The following is an 18,587-nucleotide window of genomic DNA, read 5'->3' as shown; positions in this document are numbered from 1 at the left end:
ATTCAGAGGAAGAAGATTGTGATGAGTGTGGTGGTGTGCAGAGACGTTTTCATGCGTTACTTGACATCTACTACAACATCCGCCAAGATAATGATAGACTGTGGGAAGAGAATACCAATTTGCGAGACGGCAAATAGTACTAAAGGAAAGAGATTGCATATATCCAGATGCTAATAAATAGTCAAATAATACATTAAGAAAAAAAAATAAATACTCCATATTCATTTTTTCCCTGTGTAAGAGGAGGATGAGCCGTATCCGACCGGCCCATAATAATAATTGGAATATTATTTGACCAAATATGTGAATTTTATTTATAAAAGATACAGTCTAATATGTTAAAGTATCGTATCCCAAGATAGTTAATACCGGATGTTGAGCAAGACTGTAAGTTGCTGGATGTTGCTTCATATTTCCGTATGACCGTGAGAAAGTAAGCGTACCCACGCGCTGGCAAGGACCGACACGTGTATTAGATGCTGACCAAGCGAGATATTTCAGCCAATGGGAACTTAAGGATTTGGCAAACATGGAGGCTACGCCGCGCTAAATATTAATTCCAGGATGACCAACATGCTCTGTGGATAAAGTCAGTTTCTGTAGACAATCGGTTTTCCACAGTTTCTGAAGTTAGATATATTTGGAAATGTATCATAGAAATTGGTGGAAGAGATTTGCTAATGTTTGAGCTGTGTTTTATAAATATATCACAATAAGTATTGTATCATCATACATGACGAACTCTCTGATTGGTGGTTGGTTCAGATACCCGGGAACCCCAACAATATTAGCGTCACCGAAGCCTCCTCAGTAATCCAAGCTCTGGAGAGCGTCACTCTGTAGTTGAAATTTGAGCAGTACGGATGTACTAACTCGGCACTCTGTAGCAAAAGTTTGAGCAGTACGGTTGTACTAACTCGGCACTCTGTAGCAAAAGTTTGAGCAGTACGGTTGTACTAACTCTGTGACTGGTGATTGTAATTAACGTGGCGTTATTCCAGAAATAGTAACTGGTTCTCATTGATACTTCTAATTGTGCAGTCGTAATATTTACTGTACTGGTGTAAATGAAGTAGTACAGTTTTGACAAAGTTTACTTTTAATCGATAAAGACGGTGTAGTGACCGCTGAATAACAAGTGTTGTAGAAACGTGCCAGTGTTTCACTATTTCGCGACGGGCGCGTATTCGCGTGGAACTTCCGTACCGAACCGTGGGCTGCTTTTAAAACTGTAATTTTACCCTTTTAGTGAAGTGTGTTATATATATGTGAATCAGTGTGTTAGCTGATCTGGTAAAAGAAAGGGTATCTCGGCTCGCAGCATTAAGCAGTGAAGAGGTTATCAACTATAGTCTTCTGTGTTCCAGTGAATTGTTTTCCAGCAAGATGATGGATGCACCTGCAGAGGAAGGAAGCGCATTCCCACATGTTAAGGATGTGATTATCATGGTGTAGATCCCAAAATTAGTGGGGATGTAAGCTGCTATCCTGGTACCCCGAGAGTCATCATAAAGTAAGATGCACGTATTATATATGGCATGATATGTAAGTTATGTTAAGGTACTAGGGCAGTGTAGATAGAATTTTCAGTTTCATTTAAAGTAAGCCTGACGGCATGTATTTGTTTAATTTTGTCACTATGGTAGATTCGGATACGAGATTCATGCATGTTTATTTTATTTTTATTTTGCTTTATGATTAGGTGCTTGGGAAAATGAGGGATTGATAGGATAAGTTATTGTTGTAAATATAGTACTTAGCGTAGGATATTCCGAGTTTTCCTTAAATATAGGCTAGAAGGGCTAGATCGACAGGTTCATTTCTATGTTACGTCAAACACGTTTCAATTTATTTTATTTCGGTTATTCAGAGAGACAGGTATAGCTATTTTGCATGATGCATGGTTTTTCAGAAGCTGCCAGAAGGAGCTGCAGAACGTCGTTGTTAAATTAAGATCTTTGAAGTTAAGTTGGATTCTGTTTGCCTGATGGTCTGCCAAGGACTCGAACAGCGTCTCGTTATGTGGAAAGGCCAGAAGGATTCATGAGGAATGATGAGATAATAATTGCATGCTTAATTATAATGTATTGGTGCAGGCCGATTGTTTGCCTGACAAGATAGAAATTATGCAGATGTGTGTGTCTGCTTAGCGTCTTCTGAGTATATTGTGATCAGAATGGACAGTGTTAATTCCAGACTATTGAGTCTGATGTTGTTAAATGGCCCAAGCATGCTAAGAAGAAATTAATATACGGGAGTTTCCGTGTAGTTGATGATGGGCGTTATCTCATGGCAAACTGATTCCTGGCCTGTGTTATCGGCATGTGTGAAAGAGACAGTATTTCCTTGCGGTGGCCACGGGAGACAAAATCCAATCTTTAGCGTAGTGGAGTTCAATATTTCTTTACAGCTCGTAATCTACCCGGAAGTACATGACGGATGACCGCGCTGTTGAGCGCTCAAACGCAGCAGAAGGAGGCAATGTTGCCCATTGCTTTCTTCATGACATCAAGGATTATTTATATGTTTTTCTCTTACAGGATGGTTTTACCTTATTATTTTGTGATGGTATACCTTGTCTCGTTGTTTTTAAAGGGAACAGCCCGAGTGCTGATGTATTGTTGGTTTATCTAGTTCTGTCTAGATCTTTTGCTGTGAACCGGGATTCACATTAGAAGCAGTGTAGCATTTAAGACTTTACTCGATATCCGATGTATATATATGTTTAGTTTGATTATTTGAATTATTGTAAATATAGTGTAGGATTTGCCCCTAATATTTTGCATACCTTACATAGCGTCCGGTGCGTCTTAAGTATTTTTTTTCTTTCCGTCGTAATTTTTCACATGATGTAACTTTGATTTTACGGAAATAGTTTGATGACTCTCGGGAGTAACTTAATTTTGAAACCGTATCGTTGGGATGCGATAGTGTGAAACTCCATACCGAAACACCACATGGCAGTGTTTGCATACACTTGTTGCCATGCAACATAAACATTGGACTATGAGAAGATACTCAGTCTTGATTTTTATATATGTTCTTTATTGAACTTGTTTTTCTTTTAATGTCAAATTTGTATTATCACTCATTTAACGTTTCTGATTTCGATTTATTTTATTACTTTGAGTTCATTTTTTACAAGTTATTATTTTTTTTATTCATTTATTTTCGAGTGATTTGATCGGGGATATTTGTTAATAAATCCATCTTACCCCCTATGATTGTTTCTCATTCGTGTTATACCTCCATTTCTTGTCATTGATTGCTATTTTAGTGTTGAACTTCGACTTTTATCCTGACCCAATCGACAACCAACCCACACTCTGCCCAACCCTGAGTTAGTCGGATGTTCATACAGGAATGGAGGCATCGTCCTAGAGGGTATTTTCCCCTGGGTACGGTACATTACTATGGACACATGATACAATGAACGTATATAACGGACATATCTATGCCGTCACCCCCTGGGGTCCATTTGAAAGTGGTGTGGTGCCGTTTAAAAATATTGCTGCTCCATCCGCCTTAAATGACCCCACCATCGAAGCCAGGTAACACGAAATCAGAACGATGAACCTTCTCGGCTGTTATGCTTGGCTTTATAGACAACACCACTATCTCACCCTCGGTTGTTTTCGCGTAAGTGTGGACTTCGAATGAGCTCTCAGATCCAGGTAATTATTGCTGACCTGGCTGAGAATCGAACCCGGAAACGATGTTGCATCATTACCATTCAATAAAGAATAAGGAAGAGAAATGCTACTATTTCTAGTTCCTATCAGTGACCTGGAAGTATAGGTGTCTTAAGAGAATAATGTACTCGGCCATGTAGAGTAAACGAAATGGAGGGAGAGCAAAAGCACTATAGCTTGTTTTTTCAATAATTTCAATAATAAGATAAGAGGTGTAGAGCCGAATTATACCACAGAGCTGGTTGCAAATGGAGGATTTTGGAGACGTGTTATTAACTGACAGATGCTTGCCGACTGAACGTTGAAAGGCTTAATATTCTACAATGTATACACGTATTATTATTGTCGCCGGCTCCACGGATAACTGGTTAGCATGCTGTCATGTGTCCTAGAGGTTTCAATTTGATTCTCGGCGAGGTCGGGGATTTTAACCTTCATTGTTGATTTCCTCTGACTCAGGCACTGAGGTTTGGTGCCTTCTTCAGCATTCAATTTCATTCTGGGGAGAGCCCCGTCCTCACAGACGCAGATATCGCCCAAGGACGTCACCTCGAATGACCTGCACTGGATCTCTTCTTAGGCGACACGCCATTGTTACAGTATTAATAATAACTAATAGAGCCGTGCTTCTCTGCAGCATTTGTTATAAATAAATCAGATAACTCGTACTGATGTCTCTGTCGTAGTCATAATATTTTGCTTTCCCTTTTGAATAGTTTTATGGACATTTAACACCGGTACATAACAATTGAATCACTCGCAATGTAGTTTATAATACTTCTTTCCATACATTATTCACTGTGCTTCGACTATTAGGGCGTTTATAGATCTTAACATTTTCAAACGCCTTGCCCGAGATAGTGCAACATACAACTGGCCGCGACTGAATATTGGTATGAGAAAGTAGACACCCACTTTTTTAACGGTTTGTCCCTGCGCACTATTATTAATCATACAGGCGGTTAGTAGACTTGATACCTTCTCGTCTGTACGTACGTCGACTGTTTTCTCTAGTAGCATTTAATTTACTAAGAACGTTCTTCCATGTGTTGAGTAATGTATTTTAAAACTTGGGAACATCCGTGAACCAAAGGGTATCTAGCATAAAGTAGTATTCTTCCATAATCAGAGGAAGTGTATACTCTCTAGTTTGACAGATAGTAATCAATCATGGTCTCATGCAATCACAATTCTAAGGATGAAAATCCCATATATCAAAATGTAAGTGTTAATCGCTTAACAACCCACTAAGCACAAAACGTACTGCGGGCTGCGATTTTTTTTTTGCTAGGGGCTTTACGTCGCACCAACACAGATAGGTCTTTTGGCGACGATGGGACAGGAAAGGCCTAGGAGTTAGAAGGAAGCGGCCGTGGCCTTAATTAAGGTACAGCCCCAGAATTTGCCTGGTGTGAAATTGGGAAACCACGGAAAACCATCTTCAGGGCTGCCGACAGTGGGATTCAAACCCCCTATCTCCCGGATGCGAGCTCACAGCCGCGCGCCTCTACGCGCACGGCCAACTCGCCCGGTACGGGCTGCGATTATTGGAGTGGTCATTTAGTGATTTGATTTGATTTCATCTTGAAAATAAATATATTTCCGTTCAGTTTTCAAGAAATGAAAGATTTTTCCTGTACTATTGAGACGATTTGGAAGATTTCGTTACCTACCGCGCCTTTTAACTCCCTCTGATTTAAGTGCTTGAGTTTCTTGAAGCATACACGTTAGCCTTTTATATAGATAATAATAATAATAATAATAATAATAATAATAATAATAATAATAATAATAATAATAATAATAATAATAATAATTGGCGGAACTCTCATCCGTTGTCTGACATGGTCATTTCTGACGTGGTCAAGTTTCGGAAATCTCAACGACAAACGGACCATTTTAATTTCCAGTCCATGGTGGGCTTTTTCATGTCTTATTGAGGCTTGCCAGCATTCTGACCCATAGAGTGCAACTGGTCTAAGCACGGATGTATACACTTTCCCCTTGAGATAATCGGGTATATTCTTGCCTCAGAGAATTCCGTCTTTGTGGCGTAGTGATTAGTATGATTAGCTACCACCCCCGGAGGCCCGAATTCTATTCCCGACTCTGCCACGAAGTTTTAAAAGTGGTACGAGGACAGGAATGCGGTTCACACTGCTTCAGGAGGTCAACTGAATAGAGGGGTGTTCGATTCAAACCTCGGCCGTACACGAAGTAGTTTCCGTGGTCTCTCACTTCTCCCCCAGGCAAATACTGGGATGGTACCTAACTTAAGGCCACGGTCGCTACATCTCCTCTCCCTTGTTTATCCCTTAGAATATTCCCATCCCTCTACAATGCCCTGTTCAGCATAACAGGTGAGGCCACCTGAGCGAGGTACTGGTCCTCCTGGCCAGTTTCATGCCCTGACCCAAAGTCTTTCGCTCCAGGACACTGACCTTGAGGTGATAGTGGTGGGATTAATTGCTAAGTCCGAGGAAAAAGCCAACCCTGGAGAGTAAACAGATTAAGAAAATAATAATAATAATAATAAGAAGAAGAAGAAGAAGAAGAAGAAGAAGAAGAAGAAGAAGAATGAAGTGGTGAAATGAGGAGCTCTAAAATTGCACTGAAGAGATCACGGACACACTGTGGAAACAAAGACTGAAATTGTACGGACACCTATTAAGAATGGATGTCAAACAGCTGACCAAAACTACTTAAAATGCATCATGGGGTTAATGAGCAACTCCAAGTGGGTAGAAGAAGTTAAGGGGGAAGTGGAAGAATTTGAAATATTCTGCTGATGATCCACAGTAGAAGAGAGTGCATAAGAAGAGTCGACAGTCTAAAATCATTTCTCTTCAAAAGAAACTACTAAAACGGAGGCCCGAACGGATCATTTCCGAAGAGAAAGAAAAATAAGAAATGAAAGAATGAAGTGGTTTTGGGAAGAGAAGAGAAGAATGGACAAGAAACCTTAACTTCAATGCGGTGCATAGTTAGCTAATTCGGAAGAAGAAAGAAAATGAACACTTTTGATCACTCACAGACAAAATGCTCTACAGGTATAATACCATGGCGTACATTTTTGGAATAATTGATGTCATGTATATTGACGAAGAAGTCCGCACGATATCGTAGAGAGTTACCCTCCTCCTATCCGGAAGGTCGTCGCAGGCGAGTTATCCTCTCAACTCAGGTGCGCCCCAGGCAGCCATATCTTGGTATTGGACGGTTTCCATCGCGTCAGTCAGGAGACTCGTGGGCGGGTGAGTCTGCTCACATACAAACAAGTCTGTTGGCTACAACATTCTCTCACCTGTTGATCCAACAACGGGTCATCACACATAAACATCTCACTGCGGCAGCGTTCACAAGTACAGTAATTAAACCTTCTGTTGCCCAATGAAGCTGTGAACTTTACCCTCCACCGATAGTATTACATACATTCATCAAACATTCTCACTATCGATCGTAATATCTTCCATTATTCTATCTGGAAACTTTTATGAGTGAACTAGACACCACTGCTAGCTTTGTTTTATCCCCCACTTCTACAATTTTTATATTGGTGCAGTTTGAGTTCTCAGTCCGAAGGCTGGTTGGATCGCTCATATGTGTGTCGCATTCATATATCGTCAAAGCCAAGGATGATACACTTAAATTTGTTGTTTCTTTTGTTGAAACCATTACAAATTTGGTGTAACTATCGTCTTCTGGAGCTCCCTGTTCCTCTGTTGCTCAGCCCAGTTCATGATTCTGCTCGGTAACTTCTTCGATGCCTCTTGATCCGTGTTGTTGTTTGGACCGTGTGTGCTTAGAATGGTTTAGTGTAGATTTCCAAGCCAGCCTTTCCTGTGGTAACCTCGTCATTTCTTCAAACTACTAAACCTACATGTACCTTACATGTTTAACATATTCATTCTTACAAGAGCGGCAACTCCGTTGAGTGATCTTATCTCTTCACCTGGCATAAATATCAAGTATTAGTATCAGAAAGTACAGTAAAATGTGCAAACCCTTTAAGTCGTTACCGGGGTGATCTCCATATCAGCTTTTTGTGGAGTTAATTTTTGGCTCTTGATGTAAACATTCATACGACTGCCAATGATATTTCCCTTGCATGGGAAAAGGTACACAACAACAAAGTTTGACCGAGCAAGTTAACCGTGCGACTAGGGTCGTGAAGCTGTGAGCTAGCATTCGGTATACAGTGGATTCGAACCCTAATCGGCAGCCCTGAAGATGGTTTTCAGTGGTATCCCGTTTTCAACCAGGCAAATGATGGGTCTCTACACTGATTAGCTAGCCCCTCCCTATCCCAACGTCGCCGTAAGGCCTAACAGCGTTGGTGCGACGTAGAACATTGTTAAAAAACGTTTCTAAATAGTGATATAAATCTTTTTTGTCATGGCCAGTTTTCCTGTAAAACCAATCGTAAAGGAGACATACCGAGTTGTATGATTTTGAACCCTCCGGAGGTCCCTTTCTGTTGAATGTCTTGAACAACGTATTGCTAATATCTACCCGACTTTACTGTAAACCTAAGAATCAAGTCACATGAAAATGACCTACTCATTTTCCCGTGATGCTTTAACTGACACACTGACAAGACGTATACTGCATCCAACATAGGCTAAAACGTATTCTGTATGGCACGAAAAACAAATATCAGGTTAATGTTCATAAAGTACAGACAGAAAGACGATTTTATACCTAACATGCAAGACAGCGACAATGAGGAAACGCAGGGACAGACAGAAGCAATGTAATGATATAGCTAATAATGTGCAAATATTCTATGAGTGGAAGGTTTTGAATGAACATCGAATTTACAGATTTACGACCTGTTTGATGCCCCTAAACAACGAAAGTTATGTGTGTGTTTTTTTGGTTTTGGTTTTTTGCGTACAGCTGTAGTCTTTATTTACTTACTGTCTCATTTTGGACGCTGGGATTTCAGCTCTAGGTATCTATAGCATGAAGTGAATCAATCTCATATCCTTTATGTACTACTATAACTTCGTTTGTTGGCGGACAAGCGAGCGTTCACTGCGAAATCCGTATTCCTGAAGAAATGATTCCAAGACAAGCTTAAAAGTGTTATAGCCTAAAACAAGTGGTTCATATGCATAAGAAACACACCCTTATCAGCACCGATTCGAATCTGCCCCTTCCCCCTGCGGGTGGTGGGTAGGTGTCAATTCATTTGATGGCTGGTTCTAGTTTCAGATTCCTTGGTCTAACTTCATGCCTTCTATTGTTGTTGAGTCTGTATTTGTGACTGAAAAATTCATTGAAAATTGCAATATTGTAACTTTTCTTCAGTCTGAGATAGGTATGAAATAAGACATTCTTACAAGAATAACAGATTGTAGGAGGGGAATCCACCTTCCCTCCCCCTTCCACTTCACTGTCAACCAATTTATACTATACCCTGTAGGATTTGGAATCTTATATAACACCCCAGCAGCCTAGCAGGTGTTCGTACAACTATGCAAGATATAATAAAATCTAATTCCAGTTTAACTGACTTACATTTTATGTCATTTTATTACTCCTACAACAGTTATCGTAAAGTATCGACCTGGTTGATTTGAAGTGGAGATGAAACTGGTTCTCTTGCACTCCAAAGTTGAACTATTACGTCATATGGTATTGATTTAAACTTATAAATTCTGAGACCAATGGACACCCTTAGCCTATGATTAGTAAACAAACACCTGGCACATATGGAAAATCATTCTTGCAACGAGCAGAGCACCCATGTTTCTCCCTTCATCCAGATTCTTATTGTGTTTATTTGCGTTCGATATTAGTTCAACTGATCCTGTTTTGTTTCACACACAGTGCAACCGAATATAGCGAACAGTTATGTGGATAAAATTGATAAAACAATAATAATAATAATAATAATAATAATAATAATAATAATAATAATAATAATAATAATAATAATAATAATAATAATAATAATAATAATGATAATGATAATAATATTAATAATAATAATAATAATAATAATAATAATAATAATAATAATAATAATAATAATAATGATAATGATAATAATATTAATAATAATAATATTAATAATAATAATAATAATAATAATAATCACGCCGTGCTGAATGGCTCAGACGGTTGAGACGCTGGCCTTCTGATCCCAACTCGCCAGGTTCGATCCTGGCTCAGTTCGGTGGTATTTGATGGTGCTCAAATCTGTCAGCCTCGTGCCTGTATATTTATTGGCACGTAAAAAAATCCTAAGAGACAAAATTCCGGAACTTAAGCGTCTCCGAAAACGGAAGAAGTAGTTAGTGGCACGTAAAAAAATAAATGAGTATTAATCTTGTTAACAATATTCATCTGGTCTCAGCTACCGTGTGTAGGTATTTTGATCTACTGTGTATCAATTTTAATAAGTCAAAATACGTAACTTTACAGGTAATTCACTGTTTTGCATATTAGTGCGTATCACGCTTATGGTACGCTCTAGAAAACTAAGAACAACATAGCCTATTGCTAACACAGAAATTGATAACTGAAGTTACACAACTTAATACTTTATGTAATCATCAGGAAACGCACGGGTTTGAAATTTCGATCTCGGGATCTATAAAAAGAACCTCCATCACTGATACCCAGACGGAGATGCTAAAACTGATATTCTGAGTATTTCACTGGATCAAAATTTAGCAGTTTTTATTTCTGTCGACCATTGCCATATGTAACGGAAATGGTGGTGAGTGATGCGGGCCCCAGTAACATTGCTACATCTGACAACTTTGCAACATGCAGTGCTATTACGTTAAATACACTGCATGCTTTTAGCAGCGTACATTTCGTAATGTTTTTCTTCTATATTTGTTTTAGAAGAAAAACATTGCGAAGTCTATGCCGCCAAAAGCTAGCAGTGTGTATCCACTGTTACATCGTTCATGCTTTCCGTCTAATCTACAGACCTTCAGGCCGAGAAGCTGTCACTTAGTAGGCCATTGCCCATCATGGCTATGGTGCCATGCAGTTGGTTTGTTTTTCAAAATGAAATTTGGTGTTTCTTGAGAATATTTCACTAAGATTTCTCGCTTTCCTTTTTGTTCGGTATAATCTGGCTGGCGGCTCTGAAATTGACTAAAGTTAAAGGCTATGGGCTACAAAATGACTGCTGCGAAGAGGGATGGGTTTTCTTTTAGTTGAGGTTATGACAGTAATAATTATGACTGAGGAAGAGGCTGCGCCGTTTGACCACGTAACTATCAGTTTGCATTCGAGAGATAGTTGGTTCGGACACCACTCTCCGTAGCCCTGAAAATGTTATTCCATGGTTTCCCATTTTCACACCAGGCAAATTTTGGGGATGAACCTTAAATAAGGCCATGGTCGTTTCCTTCCCACTCCTAGCCCTTTCCTATCCCATCGTCGCCATAAGACCTATCTGTGTCTGTGCGACGCAAAGCAAATTATAAAAAAAGAGGTATTAATTGTTTTAAGGGAAAGTACAAATGGACTTCCACCATAACGTAATACCTGTCAAAGGAAAAATGGAAGAGGTCCGACCTTTCGAAGAAAAAGAAGGGAAGGGTCACGAATCAAATGCCATTTGGGCCGGTTCAGGATAAGAATTGACCAAGGGGAATCGAATAGTAAAAATGAGGAAAAACAGACGATGAAGCATCTAAATCGGGTGGAAGTATACAGACGAATGGTGTCCTATAAGTGGATCCAATAATTCCATGGTTATTTATTGTAGTCACTGCTGATATGGTCAACAAAACAATATCTAGAAACTCTCAATAGTACTATGTAATTTTGCGAACGACATGGCCTTAGGTGAAATAATAAAGAGGATCTCCAGAGAGCGGTCAACAGATTAGAGGACTGGGCTAAGGGGAAGGACTTTACGATTAGCAGCGGTAAAACGGTACAGATGTTTCTTTAGAAATGGAGGCAGACTAGCAGTTTCGGACCTTGTATTGCTTGGTAAAGATAAATTATAAATTGTAAATAACTTTTCATTCTCGGGAGAGCGACTACAGACCACAAGAACATCCTTCAGGATCCACATTAAAGAAAGTGCTGTAGCAGCTCTTCGATGCTTTCAAGATATCAGTAAGCCAGAACTGCTAGACATCAAAACAGCCGTCTACTTATTACACACAAAAATAGTACCAATATCAACCTATGGAATACAACTGCGTAGTATGGATCCATCTCACGACTAATGACCTCGCAGTATTGGACCGGGTAACAGCAAGTTTCTTGTAAAGAGTACTTGCTGTCTTGAAATTCACTCCAACAAAACTAGTCTATGAACTAACAAACGGGCCATTCTTCATAATCTTTCGATTTTTTCATCATCCACTCAGCTAGTAGGCTCATAGACCTGCACTATTGGGGTGGGCATAGGCTTGGTGTCTATCTTGACAACAATAATACTTTCACTATTGTGGTTGTAGTAGCTTACCCGCTGTAATATTTTATTGTTCATTACTAAACCAACTCCTGCATATCCCTTGTTTGATTTTATGTTGATAATTCTGTCGTCACCTGACCAAAACTCATGCTCTTCCTGCCAACATACTTCACTTATACCAACTACATCTTACTTTAGTCTATCCATCTCCCTTTTCATAATCTCTAACCTATCACAACGATTCAAATTTCTAACTTTCCACACTTCGACTCGCAGAATGTCAGTATCCATCTTCCTGATGCTCGTCCCCTCTCATGTAGTTCCCACCCGGAAATCCGAATGGGGCACTATTTTACCTGAGGAATATTTTACCTTGGAGGAAGCCATCATCAGTACATCATTCATACATGTCCTCGGGAATTAGTTACGGCTGTAGTTTCCCGTTGCTTTCGGCCGTGTAGTAGTGTCAACACAGCTAAGCCATGTTGAGTATTATTACAAGGTCATGCCAGTCAATCATCTAGACTGCCGCCATTGCAACTTCCCAAAGACGGCTACCCTCCTTTCGATGAACCATTCTTTACTTTGGTCTCTCTACAGGTACCCATCCGATATGGTTGCACCTATGGCTCGGTCACTTGCCTCATTAGGACACGCAAGTCTCCCCACGGTGGAAAGGTCACATGATTCACAGGGGAGGTATGCAAATTTACCGGAAAACAAGACGTGCGTTTGTGAGCTCTGTGACAATGAGTGTGGCGGATATCATCTGCTCTAGAGCTCGAAAAGAACTAGACCTCTCCTGATCTATAGTGAAGGAAATAAAACTGTCTCTGTGCTTTCAAACTGGATATTGGCTGCAATAAATCTATTATTATTTTTATTATTATTAATTATTATTATTATTATTATTATTATTATTATTATTATTATTATTATTATTATTATTATTATTATTATTATTATTATTATTAAACGAGGAGGTTGTCACGAGTAAGTAGTAGCAATACGAGACTCGGCTAGAGGTCATGTGGTCTATAACCCGCATTCCTAATATGCGATGTCCAGGGGTTATTTTTTAAAATTCTGGTCTCTTCAGCAAGGGATACCGTGGGTGTGGTCTACAGCCGCAGGGCGATATTCCCTATTGAGTAATTTATTGGGCATGAAGTGGCTGTCTGGTTGTCAGTGACCTCCAAGCCACACAAGGCCGAATTTAAAGATGAGCTTTACACCATTCTTAAATGTCACGGTCTCTTGATATTTTGTCACCAATTGTGTTAACAGGACGATATAAGAGCCCTCGTGATTGAGCGTGACACGCTGTCACTACACAGCTGTTCTAGTTATGTCAGGTAATGTAATATAACAGTGCCAATTACGATCTGTATTGCCCCAAGTCCCATTAGGAATGTTTCACCCGACAGACCTGGGATCGGACCACTGTTAGGACATATTGTAACACATAAATTCGTTATGGTATTGCTTTGTTGTTAATGTGCTGGATTAGAGTCGCTGTGTAAAATGTTCAGATGACTCGGCTAAACCCGCAATATTAAGGCAAAGTCAGTATGACATTATTGAATATCAAAATAGTTTTCGTACCGAGAAATACTGTAACTGTTACTTATGCTATATTTATTTAGTAATTCTAATCAATTTTATAATTCATTTAATTTTAATTGCAAATAGTTCGGCTAAATCCACAACAGTTCGGGTAATTCCGCAGCATGACAAGGCCAGTTCCGTAGCAGTCCGCGAATTCATTGCCAATTACGAAATGTAGTGAAAAATGTTATGGAAGTCAGAGTCACAATCGATTTGCAACTTCCCTGCACATAGACCTGTCATGAATTGTAGTTAGCTGGTCCTTTGTGCCATGTCAACGGATTGGAAAATTGCTTGTAAGGGCTGTTTTGTTACTTTACAATGGATGACTCGTTAGATGACATTGTGACAATGAAAGGCCGTTTAATTCCAGTGTTTCATGCAAAAGTATGGAGTGACAGTGGTGTGGAGCAAGTGAAATGTGGTTGTGGCGAAGTGTACATGTACTGAGGTACCAGGCGAGGTTTTTTGTGGCTGGGTCTTCTAGCGTACAGAAAAGACTCTGTCGCCGAGCTGGCACGCATTTGAGGACTATGGTAAGTGGGATGTTGGATAGTTTTGACAGGCAGTGTTTACAAAAAAGGTGGGGGGGGGGTGCGAGGCTTGACTTGAGGCGGGTTAACTGCGGTTTTTAGTAGTGATCAGAGTAGTTCTGTGGTAGTGTGAGGCGGTGGGGTGATGTTGGTTGCGACGTTGTATGAAGGGGTGCTTATTTTAAGGCTTAAGAGGGAGAGGTGGTGGTTGATATTGGAGGTGCAGCTGTCTTCTGAAGTAATGCGCCTTAATTATCTTCCTGAACAATGAGCACCCAAGAAACCAAGCAGAGTGAAATTTGCATATCCAAATCGCGAGGTAATAAACGAGAATCGGAATCGTCTGAAGAAGTCGTCCTGGAAATGGAATTGATTACCATGACAGATGGTGGGAGTAGTTTTCTTTTGAAAGACGACAACACTGGCGAGCAACTTATTATTTTTAGTGGAACTTTACAAACAGAATCTTTGAGAAGTGAGCATGAATTTTTTATTGATGAAACTTTTAAGAGTTTCAGGAAACAATTTTCGCTCATTTATGCCATTCATGTAGACACTGGTAGCTCAAAAATCGAAACAAATATATAACCAGTCGTATTTGCTCTCTTTTTCGCCTTCTTATTGAGGTCATACCAGAGTGGAATCCAGCGAGAGTGACGGTAGATTTTGAATCGGCAGCAATTTTGGCCATTAAAGTTGTATTTCCAGCAGTGGAGGTAAAACGATGCTACTTTCACATATCAAAGTGCATCAGGAGAAAAAAGTTCAAGATTTGGGACTTGCTTGTGAGTATATGAAGAATGAAGAAGTGAGAATGATCATCCGCATGTGTGCTTCTTTAGCGTTTCTTCGACCTGAGGATGTTTCCGATGGCTGGTCGGAAATACATTCCAGAGTACCTGACAATGAAAAACGTTCTGCATTTTTTGACTACTTCGTAGAAAGTTGGATGGAGAATGAAGAAGTTCCAGTCGAGATTTGGTGTTGTTACGGCAGACGTCATCGAACCACCAACTCCGTCGAGGGATGGCACAACAAAATTAACGCCGAACTTGGAAGACCAAATCTTCGAACTAAGGATCTCATCAAATGTTTAAAGAAGGGAGCAGAGAGCTCTGCATGTGCGCTGATAAGGGTCCAGCTCAATATGGAAGGTAAACGAAGAAAGACCGCCTACATCGCTCTAGATGACAGACTAGAAAGAACAGTTACATATATGAAGAAAGTGGTGATTTTGTCGCTTGTTTGAAAACAATTTCCCATCTCCAAAGAACTTTGAAGAGTTGCTATGAAATCCAGAAAGTCCATCGTTGATTGGCGAGAGTAAATATGTAAATAGTGTAAATAGAATCAGGGAGAAATGTAAATACAATAAATGTCCATGCTTATAACTGACGGAGCTTAATTTTAGCACAAAGTAACTGAAGAAGCCAATAGCTGATTTTAAACACGCCTAGGCTATATACAAAAGATATTGTATGTAGCCAGTTGAAATCCTGGATAAAGTGTGATGGGAGTCAGTTAGTCAACCTAAACACAACTGATGGTTACGCACAGTCAGTGTAACACTTGCCCGTACGTAGCTGGCCTCTCCCTGTGGATGGGGGCTGTAGAATAACACCCACGTTATCCCCTGTCTGTCGTAAGAGGCGCCTAAATGGGGCTCCAGGACGTCTGAACTTTGGAGCGTGGGATGGCGACCACAGGGCCCTTAACTGAGTCCTGGCATTGCTTCCATTTACTTGTGCCAGGCTCCTCACTCTTGTCTATCCTATCCGACCTCCCTTGGTCAACTCACGTTATTTTCTGACCCGGAGGCTATTAGGTTGCGAGGGCTAGGGAGTCTTTCATTTTTACGCCCTACATGGTCCTTGTCTTCCTTTTTTTCTCTCTGGTTAGTGCCTAGTTGTACTTCCTCTTAAAACAATAATCAACATCACCACCACCACCACCGTAGCTGGCCTGCAGAACACTGCTGGATTTAAATAGTAAAGAGAGGTTGTGGGGATAACCCTCAGGAATACTCTTTAATGAGGATGGCCCTTCTGGGGGCGATTTCCAAGGTGAACAGCTGGACCGGACTGCGAGTGATTGTCACGCATTTTACGCTGGGAGCGATTGACACTGAGGGCGATTGTCAGGACATAATTACAATACACACATATACCAATATAAGTATACTTGGCAATGAATGACGGTACTTCACTAATTAGTGACTGTTTACAAAAGTCACTTGTCCTCATAGCAGGTCTATTGCATTGGAATTGGCGGTCCCTCTCTAATCTTCTAATCTTGATTGACAGGTCTCACTTTTCACTTGGCCTCGCACGCACACGTCTCTCCACTAAGAAGCTTCATCCAGACAGGTTCGAACACAGGTTTAGTGACTATCTGAACTCAAAATTAATATCCAGATAAGACAGATAATTTTTCCATCAACTCACGTGCCTGCTCCACACACTGATCTACTTATCATATGTCACTCGGCAGGATAACTACAAAACACACTTCAACACCAACCACTGAAACAACTACAATTTGTTCGTAGCGAGCCTACTTTTATATTCATGTTGGTGAAGTTGTAGTATCTTCAGGTTCTGGCAGAATAAGAACGTTCTAGTCTCGCCTTCCGAGAATTCCACGGAGATACCAGACGAAAAGCACAATACGATGAGAGGCCGCCACGTGCCTTCAGGCCTGCCTCACTCATTCTTCCCGAGAAATATCGAAGGTGGATTCCAGAGATTTGGCAGACGCTTGAGCACGTAATAATATGCACACGAAAAGTTATCTGCAGCAACAGTCAAACATATCAAACAGCTCCTATCTTCCTGTGTGTCGGGTTCTAGTCATATTCATGCAACAAGTACTTACTACTCAATTAAGCGTTTGTTTTACTGATAAATTTATTCAAATATTTATTTTCTTAATGCATTTTATGTATTTCAGCTTTAGAGATCGCGTTTATTGATGGCCAAAATGGTTCGTAATATTAGTACAAAGGTTTCGCACGTTCCCAAAGAGGCGTACCATACAATGTGAATAGGACCGATCTATATATTACACTATCTGATCAAACGTATCCAGACAACTCTCTGTAAACACAAACAAGGTCCTTGATGACACTACGACCGCCGCTGCTGCTGTAAAAGATAGCTGAGTTCTCGATGCTCTTTAGTCCTACGACATACCTGCAGAACGGATAGAATGAGCGAGCTTCGTGGCTTCGGATGCGGAATGATCATTGGTTGCCGCATCAGAAAGAAATTAGTCAGTGCCATTTCCACCTAAAGTCCAAAGGACATATAAACTGTAAGCAACCGCCACTACTCTCGTCGTTCTTTCTTTTATTTCCTAAAAATGTTACGTCACGCCGGTACAGACAGGTCTTAGTATATAGCAACGACGGAATAGGAGACGGGAAGAAAGCTAACATGGCCTCGCCTAAGTTACAGCCCTCCTATTTTCCCGATGTGAAAACTATAAACCAAGGAAAGTCATAATCATGGCTGCCGACAGTGGGATTCGAAACCATTCAAACCGCGTAGTCAACTCACTCGATCATTCTCCCTTATTTTTTGGTGTCTGTATGATGCGTTCAGAACTACGTGTTTTAAGGCTTTGAAAGTTCCTTATCAAGTGATTCGGGGTTTGTCATCCATGCAAATGAGACTGGCGAGTCGTATTGGTCGTTCATGTCTCTATCATTCTCAGGAGTACGAGTGGATGAACCCCAGTAACATTATTTGAAAAAGAACCATTTACATTATTTCACTTCTGATCAGCATGGTTAAAATCGTCTGCTCTTCAATTATCATGAACACCAACCTTAGATCTATTACGGAGATGATTGCTATTATCGTGTCTTTGAAGCTGGAACGAGATGTGGGATGAATTGTTTCATCACTGTTATCAACCTTGGCTACAAGTGGGAAGAGAGTTCACGATAGTGATGAGTAACAGGTCATAAACAATTCTCCCACTGCTGAAGTAAGTGCACACCCTCATCAGAGAATTCTTACAGCTTCATTTTCTTCTTTCTTAGAATGCTATTTGTTCGGGGCGTCGACCTATGAAGATCTTTGCCCCTACTTGCACCATATGTTAGGAACCTGCGTGTGTTATGTAAATGGTGGTAATGTAAGGTGTTGAATGTGAGGAATGGGACGTTAAGGACGACACAAACACCCAGTCCCCAGACCAGGGATATAAATCATTTACAATTAAAAACCCCTGACAGGCCGAGAATCAAACCCGGGGCCGCCGGGTAACAGGCGGACACGTTGCCCCCTACACCACGGGGCCGGACACAGATTCATATTACATATCACATGATGTAGATACCGTAGACTA

This window comes from Anabrus simplex, chromosome 5 (assembly GCF_040414725.1).
Source record: "Anabrus simplex isolate iqAnaSimp1 chromosome 5, ASM4041472v1, whole genome shotgun sequence".
Lineage (NCBI taxonomy): Eukaryota > Metazoa > Arthropoda > Insecta > Orthoptera > Tettigoniidae > Anabrus > Anabrus simplex.
The sequence above is the reverse complement of the archived record's forward strand: the minus strand, read 5'-3'. Positions refer to the sequence as shown.